This window comes from Pinus tabuliformis, chromosome 4_1, assembly GCF_031772625.1.
Source record: "Pinus tabuliformis cultivar Carrire ecotype Pingquan chromosome 4_1, CPIR1, whole genome shotgun sequence".
Classification (NCBI taxonomy): Eukaryota; Viridiplantae; Streptophyta; class Pinopsida; order Pinales; family Pinaceae; genus Pinus; species Pinus tabuliformis.
Window position 1 is genome coordinate 768,866,589 of NC_142303.1, and position 21,078 is coordinate 768,887,666.

Here is a 21,078-nt window from a genome sequence, read left to right on the forward strand (position 1 = left end):
TGGCAAGCCATGTGAAAATAATCAGAAATAGATTTAGTTATGAAGCAGTTGAACAAAATTAGTTATGAGCAGTTGATCAGAATTAGTTTGTGTGGTTAGGAATTGGTTGCAGATATTTCCTATATAAGTGATGTAACTGAGCAAATAAGTTAATGAAGTTTTGTGTTCTCTTTGTCTCACGTCTGGCTTTCTGTTTAATTTGGTATCGGAGCCAAACTGGAGCATTTGTTTGTGCGTCTTCAGTTTGCGACTTTGGGTTTGCAACTTTGCAGTTGCAGTTGCAGTCAGTATACTGTTTGACAGTGTTTGAGGGCCGAGGCAGTGGGCAGTGTGCCGAGGATTGCCGCGTGAGGACTGAGTCGATTGCCGCGTGAGGACTGAGTCCTTGAGGGGGTTTGAAATCTGATTGACAATTTTCTATTTAATTAGGGGAGAGATTCCTATTCTTGTGCAGGGACCAGTAGTTGATATAATACTGGTCCCACCAAACCACCAGTGATTAAGACTTTTGAAACCAATATTTAAACAGAAATAAATAACATTATGTTTAAATAAGTTTTAAATTATGTCCAAAAATCACCCATATATTGACTGGGCCCACAACTGTCCATAAATAGTATTTAACTATTTAATATTGCAAAACATATTGACCCAAGTAGAAAACAGCTAGAGCCATAAAGGCTTCCAAACTGGTCTATTCCAGAAGTACAAAACAGCAGTCACTTCAACCCCCACTCATCAGAACTGCAACTTTGCATCCCAAATAAATATGCCTACCTGCACATAACAAAAGGAATGTATGTCAGCCATAACTGCTGTGTTGTTCAACAACTAAACACCCTATGTTCAATAAATGACACCCAACCCAACAACAATTAAATCCAATTTGTTCAATAAATGACACCCAACCCAATAACAATTAAATCCACTTTGTTCAATAAATGACACCTAGACCCAATAACTGCAATAAATGACACCCAACTCACTCTATTTCTCATTAAAACAGATCAAAGCACATGGATCAACAAATAAACAATTCCCAACCATTAGATCACAGCAAATTAAATCCATACCACACATTCAAAATGAAGCCATTGCAATCCATGTGCATCCATGTCCACCAATTAAAATCAAGTCCCCAAAACTATAAAAGAAGTCCACCCACTGTTGAAGTTGCATCTTATGCTTTCAAACTATTCAGCAAACTTCAAGACAACATCACAGAATAGTAGCCAATATATTCAAGTCAGTTATATGAATTACAACTCATTCTTCTTACAGTTCTGTTTTTATTGTTTTCATTTATCAAATTTCTTACATTACAGTTCTTTCCATTCATTTATCAGATTTCTTACATTACAGTTCTGTCCATAGGGTGGTGACAGTTAACCTATACAGTTACAGTTAACTTTTTTTATACAGAGTTTATGTATGTGTTCTAGCTTATAGAGTTAAGCTATCGAATACAGTCGTATCCATCTAATCAATGTCACAGGTTGCTTACCTTACAGGAATTGAAGGTTAGCTTACACGAATTATTCGATCATCAACTTCATAGGGATTACAACTTACATATCACAAATGTTACGTATGTCCAAATGTTACGTATGTCGTGCTAGTACTGTAGTCATAGCTTGTTTACCTAACAGGAATTGAACCTTCAACCTTAGCTTACAGGAATTGAACCTTGAACCTTAGCTTACAGGAATTTAGCGATAGCTTGTTTACCTAACAGGAATTGAACCTTGAACCTTAGCTTACAGGAATTGAACCTTTATTATGGCTTGGGTTCTATGGTTCCTCCATAAGAACACTGAACGCCTAGCTTCGCAGAGCAGCTCTCCCCCAGCCCACAACATAGTGTGGAATCTGGATCGTTTCATCGAGCACCATTTCTTTTAGATATAAAGGTGTTCTGACTCTATTGGATCAAGTCATAATCTACGCCTTTTACTAGTATACTACTATGGGGAGAGACTAAGCTCTATTTCAGAGATTGGACTCTCTTATTTTGATTAGCCCCTACTAGTAAGAAGTTGTTCCCGAGCCAGGTTCCCTGGATCCACTCCTAGTCGGGCCTAAATGAATGAATGAAGAAGGGGGCGGGCAGCACTCTAAAGAAAGAAGCCTTTGCTCGTTGGACAGCTACCGAACTGGCTTGCTTGACTTACTTTACTGGTCGACAACTATATTATTATAAGACCTCCTGTCAGAAAGAAGGAAAGGTTATTGTAAAAGAAAGAATGCCAGCCGATGTCAAACTGTACTCCTAGTGTGAACCATCCGATTTTGGGCAATTCAGAAGTGACAAGATCCGAGTGAACATGGATGAGTTAAAACATAGAACATAAACGAATTGTAACTTTAATGACTCTGATAAACTTAGTAATTTTTCACATATTTTTCACATATTTTCAGAAGCATGAAGCTATTGAGAAAGCAAACATTTTGATATTGAGTCGAAAGACTGCAAATAAGTGAATTTATACTACTGATGAATGGACCATAGAACTGGGGAATGGTATCTTAGAATGGAAACCCGAGCAGATGACCATTTCTCTTTATTGGATTAGATGACTGTAAGATTTTAGATAATGAGAAAACACAATTATAAGTAACATATCAGATGACAGTCTTATTGGCCTTCATATCTTTTCACCTCGTTGAGCTCGAGACCTTAGGGTATGGAGAGCCCGAGCCATACGGAGTTGTAAAAGTTGGACCAAAGGAATGGGGATTTACATAATTCAGCACTGTAAATTAAGTCACAGATAATGGAGAGAAATCTTGGAGCAGAGATTGTTCTTCACAATATTCAAAATAAGTAAATAAATTATATGAAAAAATATAAAAAAATAAATGACTGCAATGAAACTCAATTAAACTGAAGTAAAACCATTTGCCTATGACACCTGGGAGACCATAGAATCATAATGTAACAAGCTCTGTATCCAAAATGTTTTGTCCTTACTGAAAAAATGAAAAATGTGGGTAACATAATTTTCAATTGGTAATAGAATTTGATCATGGGTAAACAAGTAGAAGGAATCAAAGACCAAGATTTTTTAATTCCAAAAATGTAGAGAAAATTAGGAATAGCATTAAATATCCTCAAATTGTTAGCAACTATAGAATAATATTTGTTCTGAAATATTTCATCTCTTATCAAATTGAAATTCAACACACAATCTCAGTGAAATATTCATGGCCAAAAAAGTTACAAATTCGATCCTTGTTAAATATCAAAAAACTGAGTCTTTCTTTGACAGCTGAAAACAAATGCTCTATCAGGACAAAATCAACAAATTGAGTCTTTCTTTGACAACGTTGAAAAAAAATGCTTTGTTAGGACAAATTGTTGCATGAATCTGTGACCTAAAGGCCTAAGCTCATTGTGTCCATGGGAAAATTTGCACTTCAACCCATTTGAATAGGTTCCCTTTTTCTCATAATGCATGGACAACTTGATTTTATAATTATTTACCTCGTCATAAATGTTGGAACTTATTGCATTGCCATAAATTGTTTCTAGTTTCTGACCAAAAATAGAAAGTTCGGGCTGACCCTTTTGAAGTTCTTCTTCTGAGTGAGCAAACTGACAATCAGTTCCCCACCCACACTTCTTTTTAGCCTAATAAAAATGGAAAATAACATATTTGTATGGAGGAAGTGTAACTATTTTAGTAGCACGTATCTCCTTCACATTTGATAATTTCCTGTAACAAGCTCTGTATCCAAAATGTTTTGATAATTTCCTGTAATAGAGGAAAAGTAATTTTTGCAGAAGTAATAAAGCATAATTTAACATATATTCTAATGTCTAAATGCATGCAATAATTTTACAGGTTGTTGCATCTATGGCAAAAGGAAGTTACTCTGCTCGTACAAGGAGAAGTGGCAGGAGAGTGACAAGGGGTGCGCAGCTGCGATGCACATCGTCTGATGATGACAGGCCAGCTGATGTCGATGCCAGCAATGCACCAGGGAACATTGTTGAAGATGACCATGTGACAGCCGCTGATGTTAACACACCATCAGCCACAGAACCACCATCAACAACAGTCCAAGGGGCAAGCTCAACTAAAAAGATCAGTGCTATAAGAGGATGGACAAAAGAACAAATGTTAGTTGCAATTGACGACATAGAGTTTAATGGATACTCAGTTCGGGCATCTGCAAAAAAACATGGTATTCCTCCCTCGTCAATACATTATTGGATAAATGGACTGACTCATACAAAACGTAGAGGGCCTCTTACAGTTATGACTGAGGATGAGGAGGCCGAGGTGGTTGAGTGGTGTAAAGAGATGGCCCAACTGGGACATGGGCTAGAGTTGATACAACTCAAATCAACAGTTGCTCAAATCTGTCAAGGGAGGCCAAACCCATTCAAAGATGGGTTTCCTGGTAAATCATGGTGGTTTGGGTTTAAAACAAGGCATCCAGAACTTGTATTGCGTACTGCTGAGGGCCTTGACAGAGACAGAGCATTAAATTTGCGCCCTGCAGTTGTGCAAAAATTCTATGACACACTTTCTAGTGCTTATGATAAACATTCTTATGGAGCAGACCATATATGGAACTGTGATGAAACAGGTTTACAGGCAGGGAGGAATTGTGGCATGCGGGTAATTGCCAAGAGAGGGAGCCGAAATGTGCCAAAGATTTTGCCCAAGAGCAGGGAGTGGATAACTATTTTATGTTGTGTTAATGCAATTGGTACTTCAATCCCAGGATTTTATCTATTCAAAGGTAAAAATCAACTGAAAAACTATATACAGAACTGTGAACCAGGTGCATGCATGGCTGCACATCCCCATGCATGGATGACTAAAGAACTGTTTCTAAGTTGGCTTTTTCACTTTGCTGCATCGGTACCAGGTGGCGTCTCGCCTAATAACAGACACCTTATGATATTAGATGGCCATGGGAGCCACATGGCTGTACAAACAATTGAGGAAGCAAACAATTTAGGCATCGACCTGTTGACATTGCCCGCTCATACCACTCATAGGCTGCAACCCCTTGATGTTAGTGTGTTTGGCCCTTTCAAGAACTATTTCAGGTCGGAGCGTGCTGCATGGATGGCAAAGAATCCAGGGGTTGAGGTGAAAAGGTTTGAGCTAGCAGAGCTTGCAAGTAAAGCTTTTAAAAGGGCTTCGACACCATCAAATATCAAGGCTGGCTTTAGGAGGACAGGAATCTGGCCACTGAACTATGATGCTCTTATGCATGACACTGGTTGTAGCCAAGCGTTTCATGTGGATGGTCAGGAAGAAGGGAATGTCCAAACATGTGTTGAAGTGCAAGAAGTAGATGACCAAGATGATGTTGTTGCAGCTGGTAATATGATTTCCCTGTCTCAAGGACAGTTATATGCTGAAGATGATGAAACTGTGTGTGAAACACAATATAACAATGAACAAATTCCTAGTAACATGGAGATTGTTCCACCAACTCAAGAACATCAAATTCCTGTCGCTGATATTGCTAATGATATTGTTGAACATGCAGTTGACAATGACCAATTGACATTGCCAAGCCAAGTAACCCCACCTTCATGGCTAGCAGAAGCAATGATCAATTTGAATGCACATAGTGTCTCAGCAACCAATGAAGAAAGCATGAACATGCCCTCACAACCAGCAGAATTGAACAGTGAAATTGTTCATTTTTTTGTGGACAATAGATCAATGGAAGAAGATGAAGGACATAATGAGGCATCAAATGAAGATAATGATATGGTTCAATCAGTTCCAACAGATACTGAAAGGGAAGTACCAAGCAATGACATGCAGGTGGAAGGGGTGGAGAAGACACTTGGACGGTTCCTAAAGCTACCAGTAGAGAGAGTATCAATGAGAAAAACGCAAGGTGCACCGGTAGTCTTCATCTAGGCCGAAGCTCACAGCTACTCACCTCAGAGGACTATATAAACCTGTTAGTTGAGTCAGAAAAAAAGAAACTTGAAATGCAAGAATTAAAACAGAAAAAGAAGGATATGGTCAAGGAGAAGAAGGCAGCAAGGATTGTTGCAGCACAACAGCGAGCAGAAGAAAGGATTGAAAGAGATAAAGCAAGGCAAGTTAAGGACCAACAAAAGCAAATGGCAAGACAGGAAAAGGAAAAACGAAAGGCACAACAAATGCTTGAAAAGGAACAAGGGATGATCAACGATACAAGAATAGCTGATGAAACTAGGATTATTTCAAACTCATTGGACTCCATTGCAGATAATACACCATTATTCCAAGATCTCATAAACATTCAAGTGCCCCACTATCAAACCGAGGGTTTACCCACTTGCCTTGTTCCTACCAGAGCTGGTGTCAATTCTCTGTATGCTCATTACACACCTCCACTTAATGCAGGGGTCAGTAGTGCAAATGTGAGGTATGGGTACTCAATACCTCCATGGTTGGAAGCTGCAAATTGGAATCAATCATATGGCAACAATCGACCATTTCCTAATCAGCCCTTGACTGGTAGGCCAACCTACCTGGCTCAAGAAGGTAACTCAGGGAGTTTTGGCACTCAAGATTCTCAGGGCCATAAAGAATAGGGGTGTCATATGTTTTCGGTTCTAACCACATTATGATGTGGATTTTGGATGGATTGTATCTTTTTCTTGGCACAGCAACATTTTGGCTTACAACCTAGTAGTGATTTCTTGTGGCAACCTAACTGTGTGTTGATAAGAAATTTTCAATGGAATATGTCTTTCTGTAAAATATTAATTATGATAAAACTATTTCTATAAGTTATTCTGTGCGCACTGTACAAAGCTCTAAACTCACTTATGGCTCCAATAAGTGGACCGTTATAATGTGATGACAGTGCTGGGCAAGTTTACAATCACTTAACACTGAATAGAAGTCTACACTGACAATTAGAAACACCTCCTGCTCGCTTCTAATGTACGAGGCACTAGTAGTAAGGAACTCTATACTTAGCATGTTATTGATTGAATTAGAATGAATAAGAACTTTACATTGCTGGAAACTAGAAATACAATAAAGAACATAGTTATGATTTTTATCAATCACCTAGGGGAGGGTCGCCAATACATGTGCGCCCTCCCCGCCACGTCATAATACCACGCATCAACCCACATGGCTCCGGTACGACACCTGTCCACCGTGGAGTATGCCCAACTTATAAAGAGCATGTGTTTTTATATGTGTCAGTAAAAATGATGGAAGTATCTAAATTAATCAAATCAGTTGATGAACAACTATGAGAATCATATTGTTCCATCTTGTTATATCAACTTTCCAAAAGCAATTGAGAAATTTGGGTGCACAGTAACCTAATCAGCTATATGACGAATTGTGGCTTAGTCATTAATTCTTTTCTAAGCACCTATTCACCTTTTTCATTTTCCTTCATGAGTAGATCAATTGTTTGACAATTACAATAATTTATAAATCTACAAAATATAAACCAGCGTAGACCCATCTTAAGATGGGATCTTTTAAGCATCAAGAGAATCATGTCTCTATTTCTTTAGATCCCTTTTTACACTTATGAGTTCTGGGGTTAATATTGATCTATAACAGTGTATTACGGTACAGAAAAATTATGAATTGCCTCTAATACATGTAAGAAGGAAATTCCAAAGCAGTAGGTATACAAAAATCCCACAAAATTGCTTCAGAGCTCAAAATCTACAGCATGTTAAGCTTTCCTGTAATTTAAACTTCCCTGCACAAAACTAGGCATTGCAAAAATAAGAGAGATTCAAAGGAAATCAGTGTACCGAAAGGAAATCCAGGGTAACTGCAATTGTGGGTCTTGTCATCAACGCTGGAGATAAATAATGTTTAAAATTTGAATGAACCTTAGGAAAGATCAACAATCAGGCAGAAGCACATGCCATTCTTAAAGGGATTGAATTGGCTCTTGATAAGAGTGTTCACAGTATCTAATGCATGGCAACTAAGCAACAATAATTATGTTTTTTGGAATAGAGATTATACCGACTCCATAAATTTAAAATTTCAGTAGGTCATGTGCTATATACGGGTCAAGGAGGGTTTTGATTCAATATTCTTTTCACATATTACAAGAAATTTACATTCAGAGGTACACAATCTAGACAATTCAACAGCTACAATGGACACCAGCACCCTACAAATATATCACTATTATCAACACATTCTCCTCTCCCGATAGCTCTGCACTCCTTATATCCCTGTTCCCCAAGCAACTAGGAAGAAAAGTTTCAAAAGTGCATAGAAATCTGTTTGCAGAATCAAATATTCCAACTTAGCACAATTCCTACACATCCCTTGGAAGTACAAAGGTTGTCTCCAACACAAATGGCAGACCACCAAAGAAATGGACTCTCCTATAATTGTGATGAAAAATATGCTCCAGGTCATAGGTGTAAAAAACAGAAATTGTTCCAAATTGATATGCCCACTCAAGACCTGACCGAAGACATAACTACTGAGAGACACTGGAGTTACAGGTTGAAAACACCAACACTCTGACTCAAGCAGATATCGAACCTATTTCTTCATGAAGAACGGTCAATCTCTCTGCATGCATTATCGGGCATTTCAACTATAACAAAACCCTGACAAGGAAACTCTAACAAAACCCTGACAAAACTCTAACAAAACCCTGACAAGGATTTAATCCTATAAAGTTTGCTAGTAAAAGCTGAGCGATATTAAAAGGAAATAAAAGAGTAGAAGCTTTGTTCATAAAACAGTAAACCCTACCCATTTCTGGACTATATAAACTCATCAGCTGTAAAAACAAAATAACCTCCAAATAGAGATGCACCGTCACAAGTGAAAACGATCTCAAAAACTTAGCACTATGCAAGGTTTTACAGCATAAGGAAATCATAATATTCTACAATGAGTAAATCAAGAATAGTAGCGTTCAAACAATATCCAGAGAAGTCAATTTAAATAATAGAGAATGCAACTTGTGTGTAAAATTCGGAATAAGACTTTCATAGAAGGAAACAAGCTAACAGCTATGACTTCAAGAAACCATAAATAAATTAACAGTATAACTGTGATTAAGGTCGTAAAATGTCCACGGCTTCCATACAAATGTCCATACAAATGTCCACGGCTTCCATACAACACTGTAGCCCAAGTCAATTTAAATAATAGAGAATGCAACTTGTGTGTAAAATTCGGAATAAGACTTTCATAGAAGGAAACAAGATAACAGTTATGACTTCAAGAAACCATAAATAAATTAACAGTATAACTGTGATTAAGGTCGTAAAATGTCCACGGCTTCCATACAAAGTCCATACAAATGGCCACGGCTTCCATACAACACTGTAGCCCAAGTCAATTTAAATAATAGAGAATGCAACTTGTGTGTAAAATTCGGAATAAGACTTTCATAGAAGGAAACAAGATAACAGTTATGACTTCAAGAAACCATAAATAAATTAACAGTATAACTATGATTAAGGTCGTAAAATGTCCACGACTTCCATACAAAGTCCATACAAATGTCCACGGCTTCCATACAACACTGTAGCCCAGAGAGCAACATGAGTAGCAAGTCTGCGAAGAAGCTTCATAAGGGTTTAGTGAGGCTTTAGAAGAGCCTTCCCCTCCGAGCAGTCGAATATAAAACAAACAATAGCACGAAGCAGAGCACTCAGAACTCAAGCAGAGCACTCAGAACTCTATGAAAGAAAAGAGAAACCCTCATATCCCAAATGAAAAAGATAAAATAGCAGGGAAAATAAAAATGCAGCGTTTTTATCTATGTTCCATTTTCCCTTTGTCTTTCTGCTCGAGGCCGGCTATGCAAGTCAGGGGAGAGCAGCTACAGAGCTAAAACAGCCAAAACAGACAGAATGCCATAGAATGCCTAAAACCCTAAACCCTAAAACAGCAAAAATGCCATAGAATGCCTAAAACCCTAAACCCTCAAAAAATTGCTCAAAATACTGCCATAAAATGCCATAGAAAGTTCACAAAATATCCTGTTAGATATGCTTGTGTTGAAAAACACAGAGTAAAGCTGGTAGGATTAAAAATCCTACCGGTTACAGGCCATGGATGGTCGCCGACCTCCCCCACCTTCCCCACAGCTCGCCAGACCTTCTCCACACCTGCAACGTCCTTTTCCACACCTGCAACACCTGCAACAGGAAGAAAAAAGCCATTAGAAGCCATTAGAGATCACAAAAACAACAAAAACAGCAGAGCTAAACCCTAAAAATGTTATGTTACCTCAAGCTCAGTAGAATGGCGACCGACTCCTCCCCAAACAACAATGCCGCCGAATAAGACCACCACCAGAGAAATGCTAAACAACCGGCATTCCATGTTAAACAACTTGCATTCCAGAACGACCAAGAAATCCAGGCGGAAAAGCACAAGAAAAGCAGAACCGCTGTCCCAGCCAGAAACACAGAAACTCCATCAAACCTTCGAACCAGCACTCGAATAAACGACTCTGCGCGCAACAATACAAACCCTGTCAACCGAACACAGCATTCCCCCAACACAGGTTCTAACCACCATGCGCGCAGGTTACAGGGCCGTCCCGCGCCATCTTCGGCGGGGGGCTTCGCCCAACTACCGGCCCCGAGCCGAAAGACACAGGGAAAATGGAACATGGTCGAAATGAGCCCAGACGAACCATGTAAATGGCGCCAAGTTCGTGTTTTAATGTGGGAGGTGATAGCCCACACGGCCAGCTCCACGGTGGACAGGTGTCGTACCGGAGCCATGTGGGTTGACGCGTGGTAATACGACGTGGCGAGGAGGGCGCACATGTATTGGCGACCCTCCCCTACCTGTGTGGTCAATCGTAGTTTTTCATTTCTTGCTTGCAGATTAGCACATTGCGAAAGGCCGCGAGCCTGTTATATTTTTTGGAATGAATAAAGTTTTGAGTTTTCTGTTGTGTTTCCAGAGCAGAAGCAAAGAGATATTGTCAAGGGTATCGTTTAGATTATGCACGCTTAGCCAAAAGTGTTTATAAGTAAGTGACACCCCAGATTCAATTTCACTTTCATAATTTCTCTTCATCCTTTTTCCCAAATTTAGTATAATTTGCAGGTTCTTTCCTTTTCGTGCCTTGGTGCATATCATTGGAGAAATATTGCAACGCTCAAACCTATGGGAAGTATACACACAAAGAATTAATAGTACTTGGAAATTGCTGCTCACAAACATCAGTTGAATAAAACATACAATAGAATATTTACTCTTCACACCATATAGATAAAATCTGCTTACGGTTTATTTCAGGAAAAACTGCATTGTAACCTGCTGGAATAAAAACTGGAATTCCATGTATCATGGTTTTGTGCTAAAGGAGTCATTCAACTTTCATTTTAACTATCAATTCACACCTTTGTAGAATTTATTTGTAGTTACTGAAATACACGTTTTCCTTATTTAGTGATATGCTATTATGCATATCTGGAAAATCACGTCATCCTTAATGCAGCAGCATTTGTTTTGACTGTCAAGAAACGCAGAAATCAGTTTATGTTTTCTAGGTTATATCCACTGATTCATGATCCTTTCAACTCATGACTTAATTTTTATAGAATATAATTTATAGAATGTGTTTTCCTGATCAGTAAATGGACAATATTGACATAAAAGAGGAATCAAAACAAGAGAGATGTTCTATCCAGGAGGAGCAGTTATTTATTCTCTTTTAGCAATTTTGGGTCAGGCAAAGTTATGAAAAAATGTATATTAAGGCAATTGCAACCTTGGAAGAGAGGAGGAATGGTGCTTTGCCAGTCCTAAGAGCCAGTTGCAGGAATTTGCCTGGGCAGGAGCAGATGGACTCTGCAGTTAAAATGGGGTGCTTTCGCGGGAATTTGACTAGGCAGGAGCAGAGGGACTCCGAACTTAAAATAGGGTGCTTTTGCACTTCAATCACCGTTTATGCTTGTTCCTAATTCCTTGGAAGCTCTGTTACAGTACACCTTATGTTTTAAGATAAGGGAAGTTGGGATGAGTTGACCAAATACCCACCATTAGCATATATATATATATATATATATGGGGCCAAGACCATGTGGTAGGTAGCTTGTGAACTGTATATATATATATACATAGGGCGAGGACCATGTGGCAGGTAGCTTATGAACTGTAATATAATTTTCACCACATTTAAAACAACAGATAGCCTTTCAGATACAAGTGACATGCAATAGTGAGAATGGATGATAGTATGATTAAATTTACGTTTCTGACACAGGGCTGAGCATTGTAGAAGAGTCCTGCTAGACATGAATTAGATTTTCTATGCGTTATATATAAACGGTTTGAAATTTTTAGGATAGCTCATGTGGTTTTACTTGCCATGTGAAATTCATATGGACGAAGAAGTTCACTAGGTCAAAATCCATCTCTAAGAGCTTCCCCTGGGATGAATAAGCTTATAGATATCCAATAAGATGCTTGTTATTTTACATTTGGCTTTCAACATCTTGTCGCGTTCTAATTTTTCCTCTTTCTAAAATTGTTACTTCATTTTCTTCCTTTTTTACTTTGCTCCATACATTGAAGCCAGTTCTGTAGAAAAATAAAGAACTATTGTAAAACAGTTTGATTCTTTGTTCCAAGTCTTAGTTTTCAATTGAAACTAGTCATGTAAAAAAATAAAGAACTGTTGAATAACAGTTTGAATCTTTGTTCCAAGTCTCAGTTTTCAATTGAAACCAGTATTGTAGAAAATTAAAGAACTGCTGTAAAACAGTTTGACCATTGTACCAAGTCTTAGTTTTCAGTTGAATGAATTGTCTTTGCATTACTTTTGTAGCGTTCCATCATTTTTTTTAGGTGTTTTGTCTTTAATAAATGAATGAATTTATTTTTGTATTGTTTGTTTTCCGTGTGTGTTGAGTATTGTGCTCTGTTATTTTTCAATTAAATACGATCTTGCTTTTAAAAAGGCGCATGAACGAAATATTGAACACTTGAAAAAGGATTGCTTCATTGATGATAAAAAAACTAGCCTAGAATTTGTGTCTATATCGATTGTTTAGAGTTCTTGTGGTACATAGCAGCATAGGAGATGAACGGAGGCTGCAAAAAAATGACTTTAAGCTGACACAAATTGATTAGTTTTATACGTTTGGTAAGTAATGTATTCAGAATCCTCCCTCTGAATTTATATAATGACTTGTATGTGCTAGGTTCATTTTTCTCTTAAAATAATTATGTTGATAAGTTATTTTTACCTTAATTACATTATCGAGGTGATTATCATTAAAGAGAATTAGTTTAGAAATTTAATACTTTGGTAAATAGTTGATTATTTTACCTTAATCACACTATGGAGGTGGTTAACATTAAAGAGAAAGACGAAGAATTTAATTTTGATTATCAGCCTAATCACATTAAGAAAATAGTTTTCCCTTTAGAATGTCAATTGTTTTGATCCTGGGTAACAGCGTGTATAAAAATTCTCTTTTCTATTAAAATTCAAACACCATCGCACTCTGTAAAATTCCACCAAAAATATTCATGTTTATCAAATATTTAGTTGGATGTCATAGATTATTTTCAATGAACATAACACTTTGAATCCTTGTTGATTTTGGTATGGACATGAATTCAAATGATTTATCAAGAAGTATTTATCCATCTTTGAGTAATCTTACAAAACTCTACTGGTTCATTCTGGTGTGTGCCTGGCCTTTTATTTCAGGAAAAACTGCATTGTAACCTGCTGGAATAAAAAACTGGAATTCCATGTATCATGGTTTTATGCTAAAGGAGTCATTCCACTTTCATTTTAACTATCAATTCACACCTTTGTAGAATTTATTTGTAGTTACTTAACTACACATTTTCCTTATTTAGTGATATGCTATTATGCATATCTGGAAAATCACGTCATCCTTAATGCAGCAGCACTTGTTTTGACTGTCAAGAAATGCATTTAAATTAGTTTATGTTTTCTAGGTTAGAGCCACTGATTCATGATCCTTTCAACTCATGACTTAATTTTTATAGAATGTAATTTATAGAATGTGTTTTCTTGATTAGTAAATGGATAAGATTGATATAAAAGAGGAATCAAAACAAGAGAGATGTTCTATCCAGGATGAGCAGTTATTTATTCTCTTTTAGAAATTTTGGGTTAGGCAAAGTTATGAAAAAACGTATATTAAGGCAATTGCAACCTTGGAAGAGAGGAGGAACGGTGCTTTGGCAATCCTAAGAGCCAGTTGCAGGAATTTGCCTAGGCAGGAGCAGATGGACTCTGCAGTTAAAATAGGGTGCTTTTGCAGGAATTTGACTAGGCAAGAACAGATGGACTCTGAAGTTAAAATAGGATGCTTTTGCACTTCAATCACCATTTAGGCATGTTCTTAATTTCGTGGAAGCTCTACCAATAGCATATATATATATAGATATATATATAGTTCGCAAGCTACCTACCACATGGTCCTGGCCCCATATATATATATATATATATATATATATATGGCCAGGACCATGTGGTAGGTAGCTTGTGAACTGTAATATAATTTGTACCACATTTAAAAGAATAGATAACCTTTCAGATACAGGTGACATGCAATAGTGAGAATGGATGATAGTATGATTAAATTTAAGTTTCTGACATAGGCTTGAGCATTGTAAAAGAGTCCTGCTAGACATGAATTAGATTTCCTATGCTTTATATATAAAGTGTTTGAAATTTTTAGGATAGCTCATGTGGTTTTACTTGCCATGTGAAATTCATATGGACCAAGAAGTTCATGAGGTCAAATTAGATTTCCTATGCGTTATATATAAAGTGTTTGAAATTTTTAGGATAGCTCATGTGGTTTTACTTGCCATGTGAAATTCATATGGACCAAGAAGTTCATGAGGTCAAAATCCATCTCTAAGAGCTTCCCCTGGGATGAATAAGATTACGGATATTAAATACTACGCTTGTTATTTTACATTTGGCTTTCAACATCCTGTCACGTTCTAATTTTTCCTCTTTCTAAAATTGTTACTTCATTTTCTTCCTTTTTTTACTTTGCTACATACATTGAAACCAGTTCTGTAGAAAAATAAAGAACTATTGTAAAACAGTTTGATTCTTTGTTCCAAGTCTCAGTATTCAATTGAAACCAATATTGTAGAAAATTAAAGAACTGTTGTAAAACAGTTTGACCTTTGTACCAAGTCTTAGTTTTCAGTTGAATGAATTGTCTTTGCGTTACTTTTTCTGGCGTTTTGTGTTTAATAAATGAATGAATGAATTTGTGTATTGTTTGTTTTCTGTGTGTGTTGAGTATTGTGCTCTGTTATTGTCAATTGAATACGATCTTGCTTTTAAAAAGGTGCATGAACGAAATATTGAACACTGGAAAAAGGATTGCTTCATTGATGATAAAGAAACTAGCCTGGAATTTGTGTCTATATCGATTGTTTAGAGTTCTTGTGGTACATAGCAGCATAGGAGCTGAGCGGAGACTACAGAAAAATGACTTTAAGCTGACACAAATTGATTAGTTTTATACGTTTGGTAAGTAATGTATTCAGAATCCTCCCTCTGAATTTATATGATGACTTGTATGTGTTAGGTTGATTTTTCTCTTAAAATAATTATGTTGATAAGTTATTTTTACCTTAATTACATTATGGAGGTGGTTATCATTAAAGAGAATTAGTTTAGAAATTTAATACTTTGGTAAATAATTGATTATTTTACCTTAATCACACTATGGAGGTGGTTAACATTAAAGAGAATTGGTACATTATTTACAAAGTGTCTCTCCCAACAAAAGACGAAGAATTTAATTTTGATTATCAGCCTAATCACATTAAGAAAATAGTTTTCCCTTCAGAATGTCAATTGTTTTGATCCTGGGTAACAACGTGTATAAAAATTCTCTTTTCTATTAAAATTCAAACACCATCGCACTCTGTAAAATTCCACCAAAAATATTCCTGTTTATCAAATATTCAGTTGGATGTCATAGATTATTTTCAATGAACATAACACTTTGAATCCTTGTTAATTTTGGTATGGACATGAATTCAAATGATTTATCAGGAAGTATTCGTCCATCTTTGAGTAATCTTACAAAACTCTTACAAAACTCTACTGGTTCATTCTAGTGTGTGCCTGGCCTTACAGGTGGAATCAGGTGGCTCAGATTTTTGGTGCATTCGGTCTTTTGTGATTAGACCCATCTCCAGTATCTCATGGCAACTCAAGCTCAAGCCTCAGCAAGCAACCATCAAGAGCATTTTGAGTCTTTCTCCACCCCGAGTTAAAATTCCACTTAGTTCCTGCTGCGTTATCTCTTTTAAGTCATTCTCTTTCCTCTCCATTTTCAATTACATGCCCACCTTCAATCGCACAAAACACTCATACTCTGTCAGTCAATGTACACCTGATTCAATAACTCACAACTTCAACCCCTTTCAGATCACCTTCAAAAACCAGGGTATTTCTCAGTTGATATATGCACAGCACAAAAACAACTTTCTCAAGGATGTGGGTAAGCAAACTTTGTCAATGGCATCCATGCTCTTCTTCACATTTCTGATTCAGCAAGTGCGGTTGATACTATCTTTAGCAATTACCCAAATCCTAAACTCAGACTCTCAATTCAACATGGTCTCAAAAGAGCCAGAAGCAATAAAAGTCGCAAACCTTCAGCTACCCAACAGCTTCACCAATGTTATTGACATAGCCAGGGTCTTATCTCCAACCCAAGAAGTGAAGATTTCACAAGAGTTTCATGCTTTGGAAGATGAGTTAGAGTGGAAAATGAGAATCCTTACAAGGTATGGGCCATCCCCATCTCCTTCATATAAATTCTTCAGGGACCTATGGCGCCCTGATGACAGGACTGTGATTATAGTAGAGGACATCTCTTCCCTAAACATCTTGAATTTTGGCACAAGATTAATAGTGGGTTCCAGGCTTCCTCGTCAATCCTTCGGTGTGTTGTAGGCCAGGTATGGGAATCCGTTTTTCATATCGGAAGAGGGCTATCAGGCAGCCCTTTTGAATACAATTGATGCCATCAAGCAGTGCATTGTTAGGGAAGAGGGATCCAATAACGTGCTTGGTTTGACATATGTCCTGTACTTTTTAACTCTTGCGACATCCATTACTAGGGGTTGTGTGTTTGGGTTTGCTGCCCAGCTTAGCCCTTAGGGCACAGTGGAGGGTTCATGGCAGTGGGTTCTTATTCTTTCTCCTCTGTGGCTATTGTTATTTCCTTGGTTTCGGATACTTCCAATTGTGTGGAGAACTTTGGATTGGGAGCCTTTGGTAAAGAAAAACTTAGGGTTTTTAGGAGCAGTTGCTGCTTTTTACCTGACACCCATCTTTGGAAAATCACCTATTGAGAAAAAATGATTTAACTTTGATATAAAAGCCTGGGAATTTTTTATTTTGCAGAATTTCAAGGCTCAAATGCAACTCATGTTTATTAGTATCGTTAGGAGGGTTGCAATGGTTGCTTATAATTTTTTTCAGTATAGCCTTATGTTAAGGGTTGTCCCTTTGGCATATCTCCCTGTGGCATATCTGAACCTGTCTCTCTTATATGGGACTATTAATCCACGGTTTGCATCGAAGGAAATGGAGATATAACACTGAGAGTGATCATGCAGGACTGCATCGATTAATGGGTCTCCTTCACATATCCACCATGCTCTGTAGTGATTGTAATTAGCTGTAAAGTTCCCAAGTCTGACATTCTTTGTGCTCAGCAGCCCTGTTATTTTGTTATTATGCTTTTAGTTACATTCATCAGAGAATAAATTTCGTTTTGATTTGTGTAAAATAAACCTTTTATTGCAGGCATTATATTGTTTTTTATTTCAGGATGTGGTTACTCCAAACTCATGAATTTTCTGAATGTATGGCAATGAGGCCTTCCCCCATAGCTTATAGGTATGTCATTCTTGTGTTTACTACTTCATTTTACAGTCCCGTGGTGTGGGCATTACCATCTCGTCTAATTTTCATGGGCTTGGATGTGCCAGAGGATGTGTGCTGGTATCATCGAGCTGGTTCAAGTATTCATGGGAAAAGAGAACAATGGATTCCATTACCATCATGGTGAAAACTCTCAAGTCTACATTTATCGTTTTTCCCTCAATTCCTTGTTATTGTCGTTTTTTGTTCCTCAAAGGAACGTGTTTGGTTCTCATGCAAACTATTTTTCTCTAGTTGTTTAGGGTATCCACAGTGGAATGGAATTCGCCAAACTGTACCAACATAACCAATAGCAACTTCTCTTCAAGTGTTCTATTTATCTATAGGTATGGATTATTAACCCTTGTCTCAGAAAAATAACTCCCTTATTTACTTTTTTTCATTTATGCTACCTGTAGCCATGGTGTAAGCCTCGACTGGTTGTGGCTCTGTGACCTCAACCAGTTCACTTGGTTTATCAGTGGGAATTTCAGGGCACCATTGATGGTGCCTACAACGCTAATGCTTTCCCTCGTACATTTAATTAGGAGCGTTATGCATATCTTGGTGCCTGCTGCGACCGAGTGTTGTAGTTTCTTAGTCTACGTGTCGTCATTCTGGTGTGTGCATGGCCTTACAAGTGGAATTAGGTGGCTCATATTTTTGGTGCATTTGGTCTTTCATGATTAGACCCATCTCCAGTATCTCATGGAAACTCAAGCTCAAGCCTCAGCAAGCAACCATCAAGAGCATTCTGGTTCATTCTCCTCCCCCAGTTAAAATGCCACTTAGTTCCTATTGTGTTATCTCTTTTAAGTCATTCTCTTTCCTCTCCATTTTCAATTACAAGACCACCTTCAATATCATAAAACACTCATATTCTGTTAGTCAATGTACACCCGATTCAATAACCCACAACTTCAACCCCTTTCAGATCACCTTCAAAAACCTGGGTATTTCTCAGTTGATATATGCACAGCACAAAACAACATTCTCAAGGATGTGGATAAGCAAACTATGTCAATGGCATCCATGCTTTTGTTCACCTTTCTGATTCAGCAAGTGCAGTTGACACCATCTCTAGCAATTACCCAAGTCCTGAATTCAGACTTTCAATCCAACATGGCATCAAAAGAGCTAGAAGTAATAAAAGTCACAGACCTTCAGCTACCCAACAACTTGACCAATGTTATTGACATAGCCAGGGTTTTATCTCTAGCCCAAGCAGTGAAGATTTCACAAGAGTTGCAGGCTTTGGAAGACAAGTCAGAGTGGAAAATTGCGACCTTGGAAAAGAGGAGGAACGGTGCTTTGGCAATCCTAACAGCCAGTTGTAGGAATTTTCCTAGGGAGGATCAGATGGACTATGAAGTTAAAATAGGGTGCTTTCGCACGAATTTGACTAGGCAGGAGCAGATGGACTCTGAAGTTAAAATAGGGTGCTTTTGCACCTCAATCACCATTTAGGCCTGTTCCTAATCACCCGGAAGCTATGTTACAATACACCTTATGTTTTAAGATAAGGGAAGTTGGGATGAGTTGACCAAATACCCACCATTAGCATTAATATATATATATATATATATATATATATATATATATATATATATATATATATATATATATATATATATATATATATATATATATATATCTATATATATATATGGGGCCAGGACCAAGTGGCAGGTATCTTGTGAACTATTATATATCTATATAGGGCCAGGACCATGTGGCAGGTGGCTTGTGAACTGTAATATAATTGGTACCATATTTAAAACTACAGATAGCCTTTCAGATACAAGTGACATGCAACAATGAGAATGGATGATAGTATGATTAAATTTCATTTTTTGACACAGGGTTGAGCATTGTAAAAGAGTCCTGCTAGACATGAATTAGATCTCCTATGCATTATATATAAACGGTTTGAAACTTTTAGGATAGCTCATGTGGTTTTACCTGCCATGTGAAATTCATATGGACCAAGAAGTTCACGAGGTCAAAATCCATCTCTGATAGATACCCCCCAGATGAATAAGGTTATAGATATCAAATAAGACACTTTTTATTTTTATATTTGGCTTTTCATTCTTGTGTTTACTACTTCATTTTACATTCCCATGGTGTGGACATTGCAGTCTCGTCTAATTTTCATGGGTTTGGATGTGCCAGAGGATGTGTGCTGGTATCGTTGAGCTGGTTCAAGTATTCGTGGGACAAGAGAACAATGTATTCCATTACCATTGTGGTGAAAACTCTCAGGTCTGCATTTATAGTTTTTCCCTCAATTCCTTGTTATTGTCGTTTTTTGTTCCTCAAAGGAACGTGTATGGTTCTCATGCAAACTATTTTTCTCTGGATATTTAGGGTATCCACAGTGGAATGGAATTCAACAAACTATACCAACAGAACCAAGAGAAACTTCTCTTCAAGTGTGATATGTATCTATAAGTATGGATTATTAAGCCTTGTCTCAGAAAAATAACTCCCCTATTTACTTTTTTTCATTTATGCTACCTGTAGCCATGGTGTAAGCCTCGACTAGTTGTGGCTCTGTGACCTCAACCAGTTCACTTGGTTTATCAATGGGTATTTCAGGGCACAATTGATGGTCGCTACAACTCTAATGCTTTCCCTCGTACATTTAATTAGCAGTGTTATGCATATCTTGGTTCCTGCTGCGACCGAGTGTCGTAGTTTCTTATTCTACATGTCCTTATTCTATCGTGTGCACGGCCTTACAGGTGGAATCAGGCGGCTCATATTTTTGGTGCATTCGGGCTTTCATGATTAGACCCATCTCCAGTATCTCATGGGAACTCAAGCTCAAGCCTCACCAAGCAACCATCAAGAGCATTCTGAGTCTTTCTCCACCTCTAATTAAAATGCCACTCAGTTCCTGCTGCGTTATCTCTTTTAAGTCATTCTCTTTCCTCTCCATTTTCAATTACAAGCCCACCTTCAATTGCATAAAACACTCATATTCAGTTAGTCAATGTACACTGGATTCAATAACCCACAAATTCAACCCCTTTCAGATCACCTTCAAAAACCTGGGTATTTCTTAGTTGATATATGCACAACACAAAAACAACGTTCTCAAGGATGTGGGTAAGCAAACTCTGTCAATGGCATCGATGCTCTTGTTCACATTTCTGATTCAGCAAG